The following is a 15,758-nucleotide window of genomic DNA, read 5'->3' on the forward strand; positions in this document are numbered from 1 at the left end:
TAAAATTCAATTTCAAATTTTATTCCTAATTAAAAACAGAACTGCTAATTATAATGCCTGTCTACTTTAGAAGGTGCTGCAAGGCTTAATTAATTGTCAGTAAAGCTCATTTGAGGAGCTTACACAATTGAAGGGTAAAATGGTTTATGTTAATCATTAGGATGGCTATGAGAGCTCTGAAACAGGAGGGGAGTGCTCACCACGCTGGCCCCATGGAGCTGGCATAGGATGCTTGGCATTTCTATGGCACATCCCATGAGTTCCTACAGTGCTGTTGTCCCCATTTTACAAACGAAGAGCAGACCAGGAGAGCTGAGGTGCTTCCAAGGTCATGAGAGAAGTCCTCCAAGGCCATTGGGTTGAACCCAGATCATTTAAATCAGGTCCATCTGCAGACGGATGACAGAAAACTCCTCCTCTCCTCTCCGGAAAGTCAACATCTTCACCTTCTCTCCTGCTACTGTTACTTCATCTTTCTTCAGGGATGTCTTAACAGCCACCACAAGTAAGAGCAATCTCATCATTGCCACTCACCACTACCTCTGCATGGGCTGATGACGAGCACAGAGGCTCAGTCACATGGCAACAAGCCACAGCACCTCAACACATCCAAACCACTTTGCAGGAAGGGGGGAAAGTGGCCCAAAACAATTGTTACTGTGGCAGAGACACTGTTGAGATGACACCAGACTCCTGGTGCAAGTTGTGTGCAGACAGCAGTTGTGCTGGCAACTAAGGGGATGCAGGGATTTGCTCCCAGTATACAGGTGGGGAAAATTCACACTGAAAAAGATGTACACTGCTCTTTTGTCGATTGAATTATTATTTCAGTCTATTCAAGGCATCTGTGTGCTGCTGTGTGTTTTTGTCACCTGACTTCCACATCCTCTCCATTTGCCACGATCAGACAGGCAGGCAATTAATCCCATTACAAAGTAATGGATTTACACCAAGATTACATTAAAATGTTGTGAAGCAATGCTTGTGACACAATTGCACTTTTCTTGGCAGAAACATTCTGAAAACTGCTGTTTCCACTTCTATCCCCTGTGAATACAAATAACTTTTGCTTACTAACAGAAAGGCATTCCCCTGTCTGAGCTTTGCAGTTGATCTCTGCTGAAGCAGTCCCAAGAGGAAAAATGGAAATCTAAGAAGGTTTGAAGTTTATGTGTAATCAGGATTTATGTCTGTGCTACCTTAGACAAACAAAAGTCTCCCCCCCTCCCCCTTTTTTTAAAAAAAATATGTAAAATATGGAGGGATAGTTAAATGTTCCAAGAGGGCAGTCAGTGATGGGATGTAATTTGAGTGTCGACTCGCATCCTATCAGCTTAATTTTATGAAGCTCAGGAAGTGATTGTGGAACTCAGGACAAAGTAAAATTATTTTCATTCCTGTTCTAAACCTAATACTGTGTACTGACCCAGTTTTCAAGAAGAGAGGTTTCTGATTACCTGACAGGAGCTCATATTTATATGAAAAGAATAGCGAGAGCACATTTAATCTTCTATGCTACTAGTATGACAGCTGCGCTTTCGCTCTCTCAGCTTTCTTGAAGGATGATCAACGCAGAGCTAATTTTTATACGTTCAAGATTTCCAGATAGGAATATGCATAAACTGTAGTAGCTGTTTATCTGATTCAAGCACTAATTGTGTGGGTCCTAGCATGAGTACAACAGGAAAGCAGTGTATTTCACGGTTAATACCAGTGAAGAGACACGCAATGCTCAGTGGATAAAAGGCTTGTAGTCCCAGCTGGGAAAATAGTTCCATTATCTCCCAGCTGCATAGACCTTCCATACGGCTCCGTTCTGCCTCGATGAACACTGTGGCTTGCTGAGAGCTTGAAACAGTTCTGCAGAAAATTGTAAAGATCCTGAGACATTTCACTGTTAAGATCTGTAAGTACAGAATTGTGCTGTCTACTGCAATGTGAATAATGCTGGGGGAAGCTGCATTTTCTGTGGGGTTTTTTTCCTTCCTCAGTAATTTTCATTAACATGAGGGTAGAGAATGAAGAAAATTCACTGCTTTATTTATGATATGTGTCTGTAAATGGCTGATGCTCCAAATGTATACATTCTTGGAAGAGAAAAAAATGTATATAATGAATTTGTATGCATGTGAGGTCTGAGTCAAACAGAACAGGAGACTGTGCTAGTAACAGACACGACAGGTATATTATTTGAGTATATCACAGCTCTGTGCTGCAGTAAAACGGACAGCAGAGAGGATGACAGTGCTAATTTTGGCACTTTCATATGACTTTCTACAGCATATTTAAAGATGAAGTGGGTAATGAGAGCCTAATCTAATTTCTACCAGCTGAAAGTGTAAAAGCAATAAACATAAATTTTCAGGAAAATTTAAGTATGCCCTAAAAAAGTTTTCCCTGTTGCTCATTTTAATGATTAGGAAAAAAAAATCAAGATCACAATATATATTGAACTTTGGGCTTTGCATCCAAGGATTTGCAAGAGTTTTAGTTTTGATGTTTTCATTTATTTACACTGCATGACACTGCTTTAAAGAAAATGTAATACTTTATAAAACTTTTGGATGTCCGTGGTTCCAGAAGCAAGCAATTGCTTGACTACTGCTTTATGTTAAATCGTCTATTCCCATAGTGCTTTTTGAGTGAATACTTTGATTCAAACAGTTGTTGCATGTGTAAAGGGTCTCCTCCAACAGCTTTTGCACAATCAGGCTCAACGCAAGCAATTTCCTGCAGCACTTGCATATCTCAGTGATCAAACAAGATGCAAACGTTCTGCAGCCTATGTAAATAAGTTTGTTGCGCTTTTGTCAACACGGCAACCATTTTCAGATAAATATTACAAGTTAACAATTAGACTATTTACTTCTCTGAAGTAGCATTTCCTCCTCCCCTCCTTTTATTTTCTCCCCCCAGAGAGAAGGGAACAGTCAGAGTACTCCTTCCACATTCAGCATTTGGAAAGTTCTGCAAGTTGAGGGAGTTTTTATGTGTGTGCAACTAAACCCTGCAGTGTTTGTAATTCCAGGCACCACATCACCACAAATAACCCATCCTCATCAGCCAGCTTTTGCTTTGGTGCTCCAGAGGCACTATGTCAGTGTTTCACATTCCACAGAGTCTCTGCTTCAGAGGTTTTATGACACTAAAAAGTCCCAAATCAGTACCTATATGAAGTTAGCAACTACCATATTTCACATTTTATTGTGTAAAAAAGAAAAATAAACCACACCAATGTATGCAGCTAGTTTTCAAATGCTGGTGAGGTACTGATCACCACGTATTAAAAGTGTTACCTTTCATGCTGAGAATAAAATTATAGATAATATATAACAACTTAAGTGCCTTAAATCAAATAGGAGACATATCTCTCTTCCTTTTCTTCCAGCTTTATGATCAGTATTAAAAAGGTTTCTGGTGCATAATAGCTACTCTAAAACTAATTTCTTGCAGTTGAAGCAACTATTTCCATCACAGAACAAGGTGCCAGCATGACCAAGGGGACCTGAAACACAAAGTTGTGGGTTTGCATTATGTGGGTGTGAAGAACTATTTGTATTTTAACAGAAAATTTTCATTAGAAGGATGTTTGTCTCTGTCTTATAAGTATATGAAAACACATCAGCTCTTCAAAACGGTGTTCAAATGTTTCTTTTCCCCTAGAAACCGTATTAGCTGCATATTACTACAAGACAATGTTCCTTTTGTTTAAAGTTGTGGCCAAGTTTATTCCAGAAGACTGCCACAGATTGCTTTCGACTAACCCCTGCCCAGAGGTCAGCTAGGTGCTGCTCACCTTCATGGCACAGGGCTTTTTCAGGGAGACTGAGACACAAAAACCATCTTAATTCTGCCTTGGTTACCCGCAGCCTGCCGCCCTGCCCCTGGGTGCAGCCAAGCCCTCCTGACCTCCACAGAGGAGCGGACTCACAGGGGAACGCTCTTACAGAGGATCAACACCAGCGAGTCTGGCTCAGAAAGTCCTTTGTTCCTTCTTACCAAAGGCTACACTCAAAGTTGACTAGAACTAGGTGCATGGGCAAATTGGTAAGAGACAATCTCTTCCTGAGCAGCAAAGACACAAAGAATGTCAGGCACAGTTTTACAACTACAACTACCTGTGCTGGCAGCTATCACCTCTGGGATGCTAAAAAAAAAAAAAATTAAAAAAATAAAAAAAATCTACTTTGGAGGAACACACCAGTATTTAGATGATTAGGTGACCCTATTTTCATTCATGAACTAGCAGGCTTCTGCAAATCTCTTTTATTTACACCACATCTTTCTATAAGTGCAGAACATGCAAGAAAAAATACCACACCCTTAAAAAGAGAACCAAGTATCTTTGAGTAGCTTCATCATGGAAAATAAAAATAACCCCTAGCAAAATAGATCAGGACACTGTACTTACAGCTCTCCATCTTGCTGACACAACAACCACACACAACTAATGCAAGACAAAGCACCAGAGATATGGAAGACCCTACCTTGATACTAGGAGGCTACTAAACAGACCAGGCCAGCATAAAGTGCTAGCAGGATGTCTTTTCACAAAAATAAACCTGGGGAATTGTACACACATTTCTAAAGTTTTAGATGCTTCAGACAGAGGCAGAGAGGAAAAGTATGAGTTTTGCCATACCTTTCTGCTCTCAGCTCCATCTCCTCCGTGCAGCTCCTAGAGAGCTCCCAGCCCAGCAGCACCTCCCACCATGGCTGTGCCTGGTAGGTCAGGTGCAGATGATCAGCACTTTCTTCTGCTTTTCCTCTTGAGGACAACAGGTGTTTCCACCCATTTATTCAGGCACTGTAAAGTTAATTGTCCCATCTTAGGCAAAAAGATAATTAAAGACACTAAGCAGCTCACTCCATTCTTGGTAATTTGCCTTACAAAACTGTTTTTTTAAATGTTTTTTCAGGAGGAAATGTTTTAATAAGGTCTTAGTAACTCTGTGATTTTACTGCTGAGTTAACTTGGGTAAATAAACTAAGCCTAAAGTGAGGGTGTCCCTGTACCAGACTCTTACCTGTAGTTACTGTAATCTCTGAGTACTGATACTTGCCCACATGAGTGCTTTAGCATAGCTGGATACTGAAATCTTCTAAGATTTGTTCCCAGGCAATTTGATTAGCTTTAGAAACTGTGGGAAAGGCACAGCAGGAGAAACACCCATCTTAAAATTATCTCATCTAATCTCTCCCCATCAAGTAGGCAGCTTTCAGCCTGACTCGTTCTACACTTTCCTCCTTCCTCACCAAGATGCAGAGACCTTTGGTTGCAACGTCTCTGAAGCCAGGCAGAGTTTTGCATGTGTGCAAGAGCCAAAAGGAAAGGGGATAGGACCTGCCACTTGAAGAGGGAACAAGACAAAGCCATGAATCACTGGCACACACAGAAAGAAATAACTCCACTACTTGTACACAAGTCTCCATGCTCTGCTTGAGGACAGGAGACAGGTGACATCTCTTCTGTATTGCTAGCAGCAGCTGTGCAACATTTAATTGGGTTACATGTTATTGGCATGTTTCCTGGTTTGCCTTTTTTCTTTCTTATTTTTTTATTGGTTCTCATTGATTGAGTAAACATCCTATATTCTCATCCCTTGGAATATGTTTTGCTGTGATTTGTTCAGCCTGTTTTCAGGACAGCAGTGGAGCATGGCTGTAAGGATGTTCTCTAGCCACACCACCGTGCCTACCACAGCCGGGCTCTGAGGGCAGGAGCCCAACAGTACCTCTGCCAACGCTTGTCTTCACCCTCTCCTCAGCATCCAAGGGGGTCTGGAGATGGGCTCTGCCATGATCTCAGGCTGTTTTGGAGCCCAGTGTAGGAGGGGTTGATGGGGACTGACTGACAGTTGGTATGACTAAGTATCCAGGTAGCCACATATATTCTTTGGGGCTTTATTAGGGGGGTCTTTATGTTTTGGGTTTCCTGCAAAAGGAAAAACTCCACAGCATGCAGTGCTAAGGAAAACAACTGAGAGACAGATGGTGTGGAGAGAGTGGCAGAAAAGAGTAATTTCCCTCACTTAGACCCTCTAATAAGTTTCTAGCTTATAAAGACAAGAAGAAATGGATAAAGATGGTCAGAGAGGCAGTTTGTTTTATTAAAATTCTTGACAGCATCTTCTGTAATGTTCTTGTTAAAAGAGATGGAAAACAGAAAAAGGATGAGAGAAACAGGTTATGTCTTTGCTCTTTACACAACATAATAATACAGGAACTAATATAATTGGCTTCCAGAGAACTGTTTTTATTTGCTGTATACAAACACAAGTGACCCAGCTGCCCAGGTACACAATAACCCTCTCTGGGCTCTGATCACAGCTCCCACCAGAGGCATCTCAAACAATTGAAAAAGATACTACCTAATTTTTCTAAACTCACTTTTCTTCAGGACACCCTGATCTGATTACCAATAAGATCCATTTTATATGTACGATTCCTCAGAAAAAAAAAATGTGAGAACTGTTTCATCTCTGGTAATGAAGCTCTCCTGTGGCTGTAACCAAAGCATGAGGATCCCAAGTCCCTATCTGTGGCAACACCTGTAAGGATTCTCATTAAACTTGCGACATGGAAGAAGGCTGGCTGGAAAACAAGGATCCTTTGCTATCAAAAGTGGTGTAATTTTTTACATTTCCATTCTGGTGTGGAATGGGCTGAAGTAGCCTGTTTCAGAGGAGCTGGTGGTCTGGGAGTCAGGGCTATCATCTCAAATTTGCACTCTTTTAGGGTTAAAAAAGAAAAATCAGTGGTTAATTTGCTACTCTGGATTGGATAGATTACCCCCTGCTGTTCTTCCTGAACCTTTCTCATGAGGGTTTTTACCTGGGTCAAAATGATCAAAACCTGGGGTAGGTCTGCCCACAGCAGCCAGCAGTCTGGAATTAGGACACTCTCCAGGGATACAGGAGATCACTATTTAGGTAGAGCATAAATTTCATCACTGCTCATAACCTTGTGGCTAAACTGGATATTCTGCAACATTACTCCAGTAGTTTTCCCATATATTTGAGAAAACTTCCCAGAGAAAATTTAGTCAGAGCTGGTGTACTTCTGAAGAGGTTGAGCTTTGATGAAGCAGTATCTTGCTGAGTACTGAGGTGAGAGCTGTTGCTCTCACACGGCACTTTGGACCGTGGGCGCTCACCTTTTCGCTGTGCTCAAACTCTGCTGCTAATAGACTTGGGGAGAGGAAGATTTTAGAAGATTTTAGAAGATTAATGAAGAAAATTCTCACTATTCTGGGCAAAGGATATGCCAGACTAGGTTGTCAGCAAGTGTGAGAAGACAATTACGTTTCACCAGCACCTTTTTTTTTTTTTATTTGAATCCCTGTAATTAACACTGGGAATAATTAGAGAAGCTGTTTGGGCTGAAGCTCTGCACCAAGTTTCCTGCAGTTAAATGAATGACTTTTCAGATATTTAGTGCTTATTTCCCCTTCAAACACATCTTTTGCTTTTGTGCTTCATCCTGTCCCACTGCTTTGTCCATTGGGAGGTTGGTCCACCAAAAGTAAGTCTGGCTGGACCACAGAAAATTTGCCACATTTCAATTTCTGAAACTCTGGTGCACCATATACTTTACCAATTCAAACCCATTTCTCTCAGATGTTCCCTGTCAAGTAGCACATACGTGGAGTTTGGTGTATACAGCATGCATGTGGTACCTTTGGTGAGAGAAATGAGGATTAAAAGCACTGAAGTTTCTGCAACTTCTTCTCTCCAAGCTGTTTCTGATAATCCTACCATGAAACTACAAAAACAGCAGGACCAGAGCAAACCTCACTATAAATTGTGCTTCCTTCATTTGTAAAGGAATCCAGATAAAATGTAGATTTTTGTCACCTAAATTAGACAGCAGTGCCAGATGGACTATCCAGCATCCTGTGTGGACTCAGTTTCCCATACCTCAGCTGAAAACTCTCAGTCATCTTGGTAGACAGAATTTGGGCTTGTCTGCCATGACCTATGCTCCGGCCTTGCCTTTCCCTGTCTCTTAGAGCTTCAAAGGAGTCTGTCTTTGATCCAAGTAAAGAAAATCAAGCATGTTATTTATAGTGTGGGACTGTTCTCCACAGAGAAAGCACATGCAGACTTTGGAGAGCCATGCTGTGCATCCATGCTGATCTCCAGTGCAGTTGCTGATCATCCTTTGTGCCTCAGTTGCACTTCTCAGGCATGTCTGGTAGCAGCCACTATCACAAGTATTTCTGATGCTTGCTTTAGAGTTGGAAAAGCCCTGGATGGTGACTGCTGTGTACTGTGTTGTTTTGCATATCATATTGTAGATGGTCCCTGGTACTGCAGCATTTAAGCTCTCCTCAAACTGATGATTGTCTGCTAATTTCCTTATTCAGGCACTTAGCCCAAAATGGTTTCGTTTTTCTTAGGTTGATAATAGCAGGGAAGCTTTGCAATCGCCAGCAGATCTGGTCGCTGAGGAAATTTCTCTCCCAGGAATTGTTTTGTCTGCTGGTTTAGCAAGAGCACTTAGGCTGCACAGCAGGTTAGAGGTTTTACCCCTATTATACTCACTTAAACTGCCACCTTTTTCTCAGCACTGACATCATTAGCTATGACATATTGCTGAAGCCTCTCCACAGAGGTGACCCAGCCCTTTCCGGAGCTATCATACAAAGGTAAAAGCCATATATATTTTTAACCCTCTCCTTTCCAATATTAGTCACTCTGAAGCCACTGGAGTTGCAGGTCCAATTTCACTGCCCTAAACCCCCTCTGGTCCCTCTATTCCACCATATCCATGAATTAGGTCTGTATTTTCTGTCCTGGCTCACTTTTCCCACCTGAAGATCCATAGTAAATAACACTATTTATTAACTATATAACTGTGTAATGCCTGGCCAGCTGCATAGCCATGTGTTTGGTGAGGGCATAGCCATAGAGGAAAGACTTGGCAGAGGGATCCTCTTCTACTTACAGGGAAAATCTTAATTTCCTTCACAGCTGAAATAGAAACAGTTATTCATGCATTTGTTTTTGAAATACATAAAAAGTGAATAAGAAGAAAAGACTAATTCTTCAGGAAGACAATTCTTGTAGGACTAAATGTACAATAAATATTTGTGTCATTGCAGTTTAAGTACCAAGCAGCTTTGATCAGGATAAGGAGCAAACATTCCCCGTGAAACACCCCTGCACCAGGCAGGAGGTATGGTATAGTGGGAAATGGAGGTATGATGAGAAATGCTCCTTGCTCAGGTGTAACTGCCTCAGAAGCAGGTAACAGAGCTGTGGCTGTGTTCACAGCATATCCTCCCTGTACTCTTAGTTTTCACTGCTCAGTGAAGGCTCCTGGCTCCAGCAACCTCAGATGAACATAAGACTTTCTTTTCCCTATTTGCTGGGGGGCAGCTGAGCAGAGGGCCCTGAGTTTATTGCACCATTTGGCCACTTTTCCATATGTACTTCTGTCTGTTAATAGGATTGTTCACCCCTATGCTGCCGCCATGCCCCAAACACCATCCTGTGCTGCGGGGATTGTCCTTGTTGCAGCGGCAGGGATGCTTCATGCCCCACTGCTGCACCTCTCTGTTTTTGTTTCCATCTGAGACATCACCTTGGCTTTTAGTAGTCGCCTGAAGCAAAGGAGAATGCTGGCTTATGAACCCGCGTACAATTGCTTCAGTTCCAGCCAGGAATAAACTGCTCTTAACCTAAATACTCCTCTGAGGGCACCAAGCTTGGGGGAAGAAACATGCTGTATCTACTGCGAGCAGGAATAAGTGAGGCTAGTATATACTGGGTAACTCTAGGAAGACATTGGAAAAGCAGCTGGAAAGAGAGGGGAGGGAAGGAAGTACAGCAGTGAACACAGCTAAACAATAATGGCCTCTTTATATTGTAGTAAATGCAATGTTTTCAAATAAAACATATACTACTGCAGCTATGAAGACTGTAAAGACATCGAAAGCAAAAGCTTTGTCCAAAGGCATCCATAGCCTTATGCCTCAAGGAAAAGGAAAACTCCAGCATGTCAAAGCACTCTTCCATAAGCAGGGGTGAGCAGGGCATGGGTGGGGTCTGTGGTTGGTACTGGGTCACTGCAGTGGGTGCTCCCCATCTCCCCTCCAGCCAGATCAGGCTGGGTGCTATGGGGCAGCATCACCTACAGAAAACACCAAATAATTTATATGACAAATTAAAGAGTGATAAAAATGATAAAATAAAGTGGGCAAAGCTCATTAATAAGCAGCATTGAGGGTACCTTTTGATCATTCAGTTCAGCACTGTGAGATTACGTATATTCCACTGTTAAATTTGCAGGAAAAATATTTTGCACTTTAATGCAAAATGCTCACATAGGTGAGCCAGGATCTACCACTAAATCTTAAAGAATATTTGATAGCTAGAGACTTTAGGGAAGGCTACTGGTATTTTGGGATGCTCTGAGGAAGGCTATGGGGAGTGCTATTTGGTATTATTCTGTACTTGAGGTATTTCAGCATTAATTGCACAGCTTTACTGAGAGATTACTAGTTTTAAAGTTAGCCTTATTGAAGGTGTTGAATAATGAATGATATTAAACTCTGGGTTAGGGATTCAGAGGATTGATTTGGAAGACATAGGCAAGAGATACCCAAAATCAAACTTCTGTCAAAAAATGGTAGAATAAAAGTTATGTATGAAGTGTAAGAACTGACAAGAAGTACCTTACTCACTGATTCGGGTAAAATATAAATGACTAACCATGTCACGATTCTACTTCTTTGGCTGACTTTCTCAGCAAGATTGATTCAAAATCCATCTAAGCCCTGAAATGAATTAGCAGGAAGCCACCTTGTTTGACAATGCTGAGGGGGTTGTTTGAGCAGCCAGAGCAACCAGCAGCAATACCCCCCCCCCCCCCCCCCAAAAAAAAAAACCCAAGCCCTGACTAACCAGGGGGCCCTATTAAGTGCAGTGAAGTGTAAGTCATACAAACCTCTCACTCATACCTACAGATGCAAAAGAAGTATTCTGAGAGGTTAAAAAAAAACAAGTTAGAAATTGATCGTGAGATACAGCTGAATCACAAAGGTATCAGTCACTGGTGATTTACTAGACTATATTTCAGAAGGTTATATCATAAAATATTGCAAAAATTTTGTTTGTAAAGAGGGCAAAACCGAACATTAAACAGTGTTATATACCATGAATGCCTGGGTGATGTCTGTGACCTTTGAATGAGTTAAAAGTAGTAAGGAAATGTACGTACAAGTGCTGCTGAAATAAAACCAGGTGAGATCCTTATTATTAACTCTCCTTACGGGGGCTCACATTTCAAAAATATATTGGTCAAATCAGGAGGTTGAAAATAGAAAATTTATTAAGAAAATATAACAAGAAAGCACAATTTTAATAAAGTCTTGTAAATAATCTCAATTCCAGAATTTTTTCCTGTGTGTGTGGATGCCCTAGAAAATTACCCACATCTGGGACTGGGGGGATGCAAGGGGGTCCTCAAGACTGTGCTCTTCCAGTGCACCTATCCTCTCCCTGGAGGGGTGAAAGCTCCATGGACTGTAAATATGATTTTTCAGCTCAATGTGGGATGGGATGCTAATGACAGAGTTACAAAAGGCATTCAGAAGACAGCGAGTTTAACCCAAATCTCTGTGGGCTGATTAGGGCAGCATCGTATCATAGAATCATAGAACAGTTTGAGTTGGAAGGACCCTAAAGATCATCTAGTTCCCACTCCCCTGCCCTGGGCAGGGACACCTTCCACCCCGTCCAACCTGGCCTTGAACCCTTCCAGGGAGGGGGCAGCCACAGCTTCTCTGGGCAACCTGTGCCAGGGCCTCACCCCCCTCACAGGGAAGAATTTCTGCCTTACATCTAATCTAAACCTACTCTTTGTCAGTTTAAACGCATTACCCCTTGTCCCATCCCTGCACCCCTGATGCAGAATCCCTCCCCCCTTTCCTGTAGCCCCTTTCAGTACTGGGAGGCCGCTCTAAGGTCTCCCCGGAGCCTTCTCTTCTCCAGGCTGAACATCCCCAACTCGCTCAGCCTGTCCTCCAGGGAGGTGCTCCAGCCCATGATCATCCTCATGATGCTTGATCATCTTCACCTGCTCGAGCAGGTCCGTGTCCTTCTGATGTTGGTGCCCCCAGAGCTGGACACAGCACTGCAGGGGGGTCTCACAAGAGCGGAGCAGAGGGGGAGAATCCCCTTCCTTGACCTGCTGGCCACACTTCTCTTGATGCAGCCCAGGACATGGTTGGCTTTCTGGGCTGTGAGTACACATTGCTGGCTCAGAGACAATTTTCCATCTACTACAACTCCCAGCTCCTTCTCCTCAGGGCTGCTCTCAATCCACTCATTGCCCAGCCTGGATTTGTTCTTGGGGTTCTCCCAACCCTTGTGCAGGACCTCGCCCTTGGCCTTGTTGAACTTCATGAGGTTTTCATGGCCCACATCTCCAGCCTGCCCAGGTCCCTCTGGATGGCACATCCCTTCCCTCAGCGTGTTGGTCACACCACACAGCACGGCATCACCAGGGAACCTGCTGAGGGTGCACTCGATCCCCTGAGGAACACCGCTTGTCACTGCTCTCCACTGGGACATCGAGCCATTGACCGCAGCTCTTCGAGTGTGACCATCTAGCCAATTCCTTAACCACTGAGTGGTCCATCTGTCATATCCATCTCTCTCCAATCTGGAGACAAGGATGTCATATCGGACAGTGGGAGTAGCATCGTGTGAGGCCATCCTGGTGCCATCTCTTGCAATGTTTTTTGACTGTCCATTGCCAGCATGGGCCGCATTGGATAGAGCAGTTGAGGGAGCAGCCAAAATTTACACCACCAGGGAAAAAAAAGCCATGCCACTCACTTCAAATGGCCCAGAGACTTGAATGTGGCAGACCACAAGTGATCTGAGAGCTGACTTGAGCAAGGCCATGTAGTGTGTCCTGTCTAAAATCTTCACAGATTTACACAGAATGAGGGTATTTTTCAGTCTTTCATGCCTGGTCAACAACCACAGCCTTAACTATATTTTAAACTTTATTTCTGATTATTTTGATACACATTTTAGTGGCCATTTATTTTGCATTAATTTTAATTGCTGTATACACTATTATAAGTGCATTGTTACCTGTCATACGATTTATACCATCTCATTTATTCTGAACAGTACAGCAGCCCATGCTATAATTCATCAGAATCAGACACTGATTATTGAAGTGGGTAATTGCACAGGCTGTAGCCTGGTGATCAACTCTGGGCAAGGCATTGTCCAACAGACAGGATCAAATACAATAAATGTGATTGCAGTGAAGGTGTTTGCTGTTGATAGGTTGCATTCTGCCATGCAATATAAATCACTGGAATACAGCTTGTAAAATATTGTTTCCTTAGTCTCATCTGCCACCAGGTGTGCAAAATAATACTGGTCCAAATGCACAGCTACTATTGCCCTCTTCTGGATAGAATACTAATTAATGCCAGTAATAACAGCCTTGTTTGTGCCTTACCTCCCTGATTTAAGCAACAGTCGCTTTTATTGCATGTGTCTGTAAAGAATATGTACATCTGTAGTCCTTCTACTTTATGTATATAAAGTTCTTCTACTTTCAAGATATATACATTTCTCAAAATTCAGCCAAATACAAAATATTGCTATGAATCCAATCAATGGCCTTTCTTTGACCAAAACCTTCCTGTCATGTAGTCTTACACCCATATTCTCCTGATTAAAAAATAAGAAACAAACCACCCAAAAACCTGTAATACCACTACCTAGGCTTGTAAATGTCTCTAGATTGGAGGGAAGGACAGAAAAAGACCTGTCTTCAATAGGTCATTTTTGAAGGTATGTCACAAAACTATTATAACTTCTGAGAGATTGATATGATTCCGATAACACGAGGTTTTATACAGGGGCAAGGACAGTCACCAGGTAATATCTCAGCATCCCTGACAGATTTGTTTCTGATGTTGCAATGATATATTTTGCTTTTTTTTTCTGTATCGTTTACTTTGCAATTACATATGTATGTCTAATTGCTGTCCATCCAAGTCTAGAGTATCAGGTTGGCCACCACTAGCCTGGTGAAACACAGTCTGCATCCATAAGAAAAGTATCCATGTTCCCAGAAGTCTATGAGGCAAAAATCATAGCCCTCTTGTTACTTCTGAGTTCCCATCAAACACCAGAAGTTACTTGGTTTAAAGTGCTGTCCCGTTGTTCTCTCCCTGCGGGTTCTGGAGTGCAAAAAGTCAAGTGAAGATGGCTTTGCAGTCTCACCATGACTTGCACTGACTTTCTCTCCCACACAACTGCAAAGTCTGCATTTCAGAAAGCAGAAGATTGTGCAAAATGAACAGCCAAACTCTTGATTTTTCACCCACCGTTCCAGGCAGCACTATCACTCATACAAACAGTAACTCACAAACGTCTCACAGTGGAAATGTGGCAACAGAGGTGATTTACAGGATTGTCTTGCAATCCCAGCCCAGTGCCAGAAGCTGTTTCTTGGCTTTGTGGTCAACCTCAGTGCTAAGCTCTGTGATGGAGCCGATTTTAAACTTTTTCTTAATCATGTGCAGGGAAGAGACAAGGTGAAATCTAGGCTATTTCCAGGAATTTGATTGCATTGTTCAGAGACATTTCTGGTGGCTACACTTTTCGAAAAAACTGTAATGGAGAATTCTGTTTTCCTTTTATTTCAGTGTTTTGGAGAAACAGTAATGCTTTGCTTTTGGGTAAAATTCAAATCAATGCAAACCTCATAAGCCAATAAAATTTTATAGATTGTTATCCAATATGTAATTTGTTACACACTATCTATGTGGCTTCTGTTTATTGAGATATAAAGACTCTAGTTTTTTTAAGGTAGATTTTATGTGAGAAGGGCATAAGAAGGAATAACCTTTCATACCTATTGTACCATAAACTAAATTACCCTTAACCTAAATCATTTATCATGTAGTGGCAGCCTAATGAGACCAAAATAAACAGAAACAAACTGCCTGAAATTTTCATGAAGGGACAACTTTTATTTATATCAGCACAGTCTTTTGCTTGTAGCTTCACATGTTGGCCGCATGGATTTTACAGTGGATAACATCAGATGCTCCGAGCAATAACTGAAGAAAACTTATGAGGCTATAAAGCTTGTGAAAGGGACTTTTTCACCCTTGAATCACATATCACATATCATAGGATGTGAGTGTAGAAGGGTAACTGCATACTTTATGTTTATTTTCTGGTAGTAATTTTCTGCTGGATGCAACTAATACAAGGAAGGGAAGGAAGCCTTCATTTCTCCAGCACACCTGAACAGCAGCCTGAGGAGTACTCAAATACAGATCTTTAGGGCTTTTGTCATTTGGATCAAGAGGGTTGGAAAACCTTTCAGAAAGAATGATAACTACCATACTTGTGAAATACACTGTAATGTATTGTACTTACTGCTAAGATGTTACTTTTCTAATATAACATTTCTCTTTGCAATATACATTGGCCTGTACACAACAACATTTTTACCAGTGTAGTTTCAAAGAAAAGAAAAGAAGCAATGCCTTGAAGTAAATTAAACTTTTTTTTTTTCTTTTTCTTTTTTTTTTTTTTTGAGCCAGACACACAAGAATGAAAGAAGGTTTTACTTAGTAGGACTTGCATGAAATATGAGTGCACTGACCTACAGATACACACAGAGAGTATAAGCCTATTTACTGCAACATGTGATTGTATCGTAAGCTGAGTGAAGATCCAAATCTTTAGAAAGCTGATCCAAAT

The 15,758-nt window shown here is 41.8% G+C and overlaps 1 protein-coding gene across 1 annotated transcript in view; it reads left to right on the forward strand.

The window, feature by feature from the left end:
- The first annotated feature begins 1,792 nt into the window (after window positions 1-1,792).
- Window positions 1,793-15,758, forward strand: part of CNTN6 (contactin 6) — a 149,643-nt gene continuing 135,677 nt past the window's right edge. The window contains exon 1 of the mRNA XM_074914602.1: window positions 1,793-1,906. The gene's annotated coding sequence lies outside the window, so the exon portion shown is untranslated. The remainder of the gene's footprint in view (window positions 1,907-15,758) is intronic.

This window comes from Athene noctua, chromosome 10, assembly GCF_965140245.1.
Source record: "Athene noctua chromosome 10, bAthNoc1.hap1.1, whole genome shotgun sequence".
Classification (NCBI taxonomy): domain Eukaryota; kingdom Metazoa; phylum Chordata; class Aves; order Strigiformes; family Strigidae; genus Athene; species Athene noctua.